At 32.1% G+C, this 6,946-nt stretch overlaps 1 pseudogene; it reads right to left on the bottom strand.

Annotated features, from left to right (window-relative positions):
* Positions 1-558: 558 nt before the first annotated feature.
* On the bottom strand, positions 559-677 carry LOC120615217 (uncharacterized; annotated as a pseudogene).
* Positions 678-6,946: the final 6,269 nt, after the last annotated feature.

Consider the following 6,946-nt stretch of genomic DNA (forward strand, 5'->3'; position numbering starts at 1 on the left):
TCATAGTTTTCATTATATAGGTCCTTCACATGTTTCGTTAGATTTATTCCTAGTTATTTTATACTTTTTGTTGTAATTATAAATGGAATTATTTTTCTATTTCTTTTTCTGACAATTTATTATTAGAGTATAGGAATGCTATGGATTTTTGAACATTGCTTTTGTATCCAGAAACTTTACGTGTATTTGCTTATTGTTTCTAGTAGTGTTCTTGTGGAATCTTTAGGGTTTTCTATATACAGAATCATGTCATCCACAAACAGTAACAGTTTGACTTCTTGGTTTCCTATTTGGATGCCTTTTATAACTTTTTTTATATCTGTGGATTTTTTGTTTTTGTTTTTTTATTTTATTTACTTATCTATCTATCATCTATCTATCTATCTATCTATCTATCTATCTATCTATCTATCTATCTATATATCATCTATCTATCATCATCTATCTATCATCTATCTATCTATTTATTTATTTTTAGGCAAGGCAACCCTTGGTTGACCTCATAGATTGCAAAGATCTTGTCGGTTTACAATCTCTTATTTTTTTTTTAAATTTTTACACCTACAGCACCTGATCTTCCTAGGTGGTCTCCCATCAAAGTACTAACCAGGCCTGATCCTGCTTTGCTTCCAAGATCAAATGGGATCGTGCTTGTTCAGGTTGGCATGGCCGTAGACCTATATCTGTGTTTTGATCTTAAATGATGCTGTACCTTGTTAAAGGCTTTTTCTGCATCTATTCATATGATCATATGATTCTTTTTTTTAAAATTTGTTTATGTGGTGTATCACATTAATCAATTTGCATATGTTGAAACTTCTCTGTACTCCTGGGGTGAAGCCCACTTGATCGTGGTGTATAATCTTTTTAAGATGTTGCTGTATTCGGTTTGTTAGTATCTTATTTAGGATTTTTGCATCTGTGTTCATGAGAGATATTGATCTGTAGTATTCTTTTTTTGTGCGTTATCTTTACCAGGTTTTGGTATCAGGGCAATATTGGCCTCATAAAATGAGTTGGGAAGTATTGCTTCCTCTTCAATTTTTTGGAAGAGTTTGAAGAGAATAGGTATTAAATCTTCTTTGAATGTTTGGTAGAATTCACTGTTGAAGCCATCTGTTCCTGGACTTTTACTTTTTCGTAGGTTTTTGATGATTATTTCAACTTCCATACTGTCTATTTAGATTTTCTAGTTTTTCTTGATTCAGTCTAGGAAGGTTGTATCTTTCTAAGTATTTGTCCATTACTTCTAGGTTGTTAAATTTGGTATTATATAATTTTTCATGGTATTCTTATATGATACTTCTGTGTATTTCTGTGGTGTCTGTCATAATTTCTCTTCTTTCATCCCTGATTTTGTTTCTGTCCTTTCTCTTTTTTTCTTTAGTGAGTCTAGCCAGGGATTTGTCAGTTTTATTAAACTTCTCAAAGAACCAGCTTTTTGTTGCATTTATTTTTTGTATTTTTGTTTGTTTGTTTGTTTTAAATTTCATTTATTTCTGCTGTAATTTTGATGATTTCTTTCCTGCTGACTTTAGGCTTCATTTGTTCTTCCTGTTCTAGTTTTTAAAGATGAAGCATTAAGCTGTTTATATGGATTTGTTCCTGTTTTTTGAATAGGCCTGTAATGATACGAACTTTCCTCTTATTACCACTTTTGCTGTGTCTCAAAAGTTTTCATACGTTGTACTATCATTATCATTCATTTCTATGTATCTCTTGATCACTCTTTTTATTTCTTCTCTGACCAGTTATTCTTCAGTAGCATGTTGTTTAATTTCCATCTATTTGCGGTTCTTCCTGATTTATTTTTGCTGTTGATCTCTAGTTTCAAAGCATTATGATCCAAGAATATGGTTGGTGTGATTTCAACCTTCTTATATTTGTTGAGGCTATTTCTGTGTCCCAGTTTGTGGTCAATTCTTGAGAATGTTCCATGTGCACTAGAGAGGAATGAATAAGCAGCTGTTTGGGGATGGAAGGCTCTGTAAATGTCAATTATGTCCAGTTGGTCTAATGTGTCATTTAAGGATGTTATTTCCTTATTGATTTCCTGTTTGGATGATCTGTCTATATCCGACAGTAGTGTATTTAGGTTTCCTACTACGATAGTGTTTTGGTCTGTTTCTCTCTTTAGTTCTGTTAGTAATTGCTTTATATATTTCGGTGCTCCCTGACTGGGAGCTTAGACATTAATAAGTGTTATGTCTTCTTGGTGAATGATTCCCTTTATCATTATGAACTGTCTCTCAGTATATTTCTTTACCTTTTTTTATTTTGAAGTCAATTTCATCTGATATTAGTACCACTACTCCTGCTTTTCTCTGAATGTCATTTATTTGATATATCATTTTCCACCCTTTCACTTTGAATCTATATTTGTCTTTGGAGCTGAGATATGTCTCCTGGAGGCAGCATATGGTTGGATTTTGTTTTTTGATCCGTTCTGCAACTCTGTGACTTTTTATTGGTGGTTATTGAAAAATGAGGGTTTTCTATAGGCATTTTATCTTTATTTTCTGGTAGCTTGGTGATTCCATTGCTTTCTTATCCTTTTGTTTCTGGTTTTTTTTTTTTTTTAAATTTTCATTGGGTTTTGTGGATTTTCCCTCTGATCTTTCTTGTTTTATTTTATGTACTTCAGTTCTGAATCTTTGGCATGTGGTTACCATTATGAATATGTAAAGGATAGTTTTATATATATATATAGTGGTATAGTTTTATATATATATATATAAATATATATATATGGTATAGTTTTTTATATATATATATAGTGGTATAGTTTTATATATAGTTTTATATATATATATATATATATAGTGGTATATTTTCTTCTGTGTGTGCCTTATGTCCATTCCCCTTTGTGAACTTGGTGCTTTGAATCCTCCCCTTTTCTGTTATTGTTGTCACAATTTGTCCCCATATATGCTGAATGTTCATTACTATCTTGCAATAGCAAATCTCTTCTTATTGTTTAATCTTATATTACCCTGTTCTCAATAAAGTTTGCACTACTCTGTTTTTATCTGCCTGCTAGTTGCCTAATTCATAGTTATGTATTTTTTGTCATTTTGTTTTAGGTAAGCTGACTCTTTTCAGTATTTCCTGTAATGCAGGTCTTGTAGTGGAGAATTCTCTCAATTATTGTATGCCTGGAAAGGTCTTTATTCTAAGAGAGCTTTGTTAGATATATTATTCTTGGCTGGTAGTTACTTTCATTTTATAGTTCAAATATTTGATTTACTCCTTTCTGGCTTGTAAGGTTTGTACTGAGAAGTCCGACAATAATCTAAAAGGTTTTCCTTTATATGTTACCATCTTCTTTTCCCTGGCTGCCCTGATAATTCTTTGTTATTAATTTTTGATAATTTTAATACAGTGAGTCTTGGTAAAGGCCTTTTTAGGTTGAGATTATTGGGTGTTCTGTTGACTTCTTGAATTCCAAGCTCAAGCTCATTCCTCAGATTTGAGAAATTCTTGTTAATTATTTGTCCGAAAAGGCTTTCTAGTCCCTTTCCTTTTCCTCCCCTTTGAGAATTCCCATTATTCTTATGTTTCCTCTTCTGATGGTATCCGCTTGTTCTTGTATTTCTCTTTCATTATTTTTCATTCTTAAGTTTCTCTCTTCTTCCTTCTGATTTATTTCTAGATTTCTGTCTTCGATATCACTGATCCTTTCCTTCATTTGGTCAACTCTATTTTCCAAGCTTGCTAGTTCACTTTTCACCTCTTGCCCTGTGTCCTTCATCTCCAGAAGATCTATTCTGTTCTTTTCTGGGCTTCAATTTCCTTGCTAAAGAACTCATTCTGCTGATCTAGTTGTTTTTTCAATTCCTGGAATTATCGATATGAATTATTTTGGATCTCACTGAGGTTTTTTCGAAGCACAATCCTGAATTCTCTGTCATTTAAGGTGTATATTTCTGTCTTTAAGGTTGTTTCCTGGAGATTTTTCTCTTTCTTTCTAAGATGCTTTGTCACCTTGGTTGTTCATGGTGTTTATTGAACTATTTCTCTGCCTGGGTGTTAATGGAAGTGTATTCTGCTGCTCTCTCCACCCCAAAGAAGATTATATAAAGGTCTCTCTTTGCCTGTTGCTAAGAACATGTTTATCTTTTGGGTTCCAGTAGATGTTACCTAAGCCTCTTGGATCCCTACTTTATAAAAAGCCTTAAAAATGCCTTTTTTCTTATAAATATTCTATCAAGCTTGGTACTCTCAGTTTCAGTCCCTGTCAGAGTTAGCGACAGTTTCAGTAGCGTTTGCTCAGATTCCCCTGGGGCTTTGTGGTGTTCATCTTGAAGAATATGGGGGGAGGTGCTCTCTGGGTTGGAGAATGGGGATGTGGCTTGCTGTTTGCAACTATGGCTGGTAATAATCAGCTGTTGCTTCTCTGCCATCTCAACTTCTCTGCTTTCTGCCCTGGTCCTTGGGCACTGCCGCTCCATGGAGCTTACAGCTCTCCCAGGCAGGGCTGTTCAGGGAACCTGCCCACACCTTCTACCCTCTCCTTCCTCCCGCAGAGTGCTAGCTGCAAGAGGCAGCTTCTTTGTTTCTCCCCATCTACTGCCCATCTCCCCCGGTTCTGACTTGTGGTAGCTCTTATGTGCAGATCCCACGCTCAGACGTGCTGGTATGTAGGTTGGTGTTGTTGTTGTTGTTGTTGAGTTTTAGATGTTCAGCTTATTGTTATTTCATGGGGAGAGATCTGGGGACATCTCTCACTCTGCCATGCTTCTGACATGCAAGAATGATTTCTTCAACCTGACAAAAATTTCTAACTAAAGGAAAAGATAAATTGAAATTAAGTGGTAGGATGGTCTGAAAACTGGGATTTTTTCCCCTAAAGACAAAATTCCTGAAGAAAACAGAAAAAAAAGGATAAAAATTATTGTCTCTCAGGTGTTTTACTGTATGTAGTTTTGTGAAGAGAAAAAAGACTCATTTTAATGTTTATCATCTATACTCTTAACATCTATTAATATTTTACCTGCTTATTTTCACTATTTTTTAAATGTAAAAATTAATTTGAAAAGCACTCTAGCTCCTCTAGTTCCACATGTTTTCTGAGACGACTTAATAAAAATTTTCTACGAGAAAGTATATTTTTACTTGATCATGTTTTTTTCATTTCTTGACTCATGGTCACGAAAATATAAGTTAAAAACAGTCTCAGAATATATCTTATGAATAATTTCAAATAATTATGTAGGAAAAAACAATAAAATTAAATATATCACCATATTATTGATGGTTATATTTTTATTATAGAACATCTATATTTTAATTATATAAATTTAATTTTATATTTCATTATATAAAGCAAACTTGTGTAATTGTATATTTCATAATATAGTACTCAGTTTCTAAAAAGATAAAGGAAATAAAACCCTTCTTTTGACTTTCGAAACCTTTATTCTCTCATATGCACGTTAAGCCTTGTGTACAGGACCCTTAGCATTCTCTATGTAAATTAGTTGACCATTAGGTAAGCAAAATAAGTGAACTATCAATCCGTATTAAATTAATATTATATATTTCATCTAATAGAGTATACAGATGATCTAATATTTAGCTGATGTTTGCTGTTCTTAAATTTTAAAATGTTTGAATTGGTAGAATAAATAAATTCATGTATTTTGTTATTTTCTGGCATTTTTTTTTTGTCATTGCTGCTTATGGAGTGGCATTTTCAGTGAAAGAGTTTTAAAAGATACAATAAAGATCTGTAATAAAGTGAAAAAAATGCTATTTTCCTGAAATTTCCAGTTAGGATTTTGCTATATGCTCTCATAAAAATTTCTGGAACTAAGGCAATAATTTCGGTTACCACTTTGCTATTAGCACAGTAAGTTGATACATATTAATATGTTTTATGTTGATATAAATTTATATTTTATATTGATATATATCAATATATCTTAAGTATCAATTATATATAATTATATATAAGGGAAAGCCATATATATATATCTATATATATATATATATATATATATATATATATATATATATAGATATATATATAAAGAAGCCTGAGGGAAAGCTTTCCTGTCATATGGGTTCGGAGCTGTCATTAATCTGTTCAAGTTTCAGAAGTGTCTTAGCTTTCTTTGTTCTGCAAGAGGCTTACTAGAACCACACATACTATGTCAAACTAGCAAATAAATCCTTTATCAGTACATCATTTTGAAACTGTCATTGAACTGCATGGACCTAAGGAATGATAAGCATTAATAATACCCTGTTCTTTTTATCCCTTCTGCCTTTCAGCTTTATTGCCAGGTTCTTTATCTAAACTTAGGTTTTACAGTCCAGACAAATGCAATTCTTTGTGCCTTCAAAAGTAGTGCTTAACTTAGCTTGTACAGATATTTAGAATTTTTTTCTAACCACTTATTTTCTTTTAAGTGACCTTGGGAAAGTTTCAGTATCATGGATCACAACATATCTGAAATGAAACATAAAAAATAAAGGCTCCTATATTTCCATAAATTGCTGAATGGGTTCCTAAGGCATGCATTCTAAGTCATTGCTAAATGTGGCTCTTTTTGCATTCTGTCATTGCTACATATGTAAAGATGCACATATACATACAGACACACTCATTTATAGGCTTAGAATGTTGAGGGCAAAGTAAATTGTGAATTGCTTTAATTGCCTGTGGATAAAGGTTAAAAATTGAAACAGAAAAATATCTTTTGAGACTTTTTTACTTTTTACGTGAGAATTTTAAAATTGTAACTACTGTCATCAATATTTTTACATTTTAGATATCTTAAAAAGTATATATTTTTTCAAAACCACAATATTCAAACAACTTTTTATAATTAAAAAACAAGTGAGGTATATCATTTCATTTTGCATACACATGAAACAATAAAGACTTGGTTTGACAGAAGGTGTTTTTTTTTTTTTAATTTTCATTTATTGGTTTAAATTG

Source organism: Pteropus medius, unplaced genomic scaffold (genome assembly GCF_902729225.1).
Source record: "Pteropus medius unplaced genomic scaffold, Ma_sr-lr_union100, whole genome shotgun sequence".
In the NCBI taxonomy this organism is placed as follows: Eukaryota; Metazoa; Chordata; class Mammalia; order Chiroptera; family Pteropodidae; genus Pteropus; species Pteropus medius.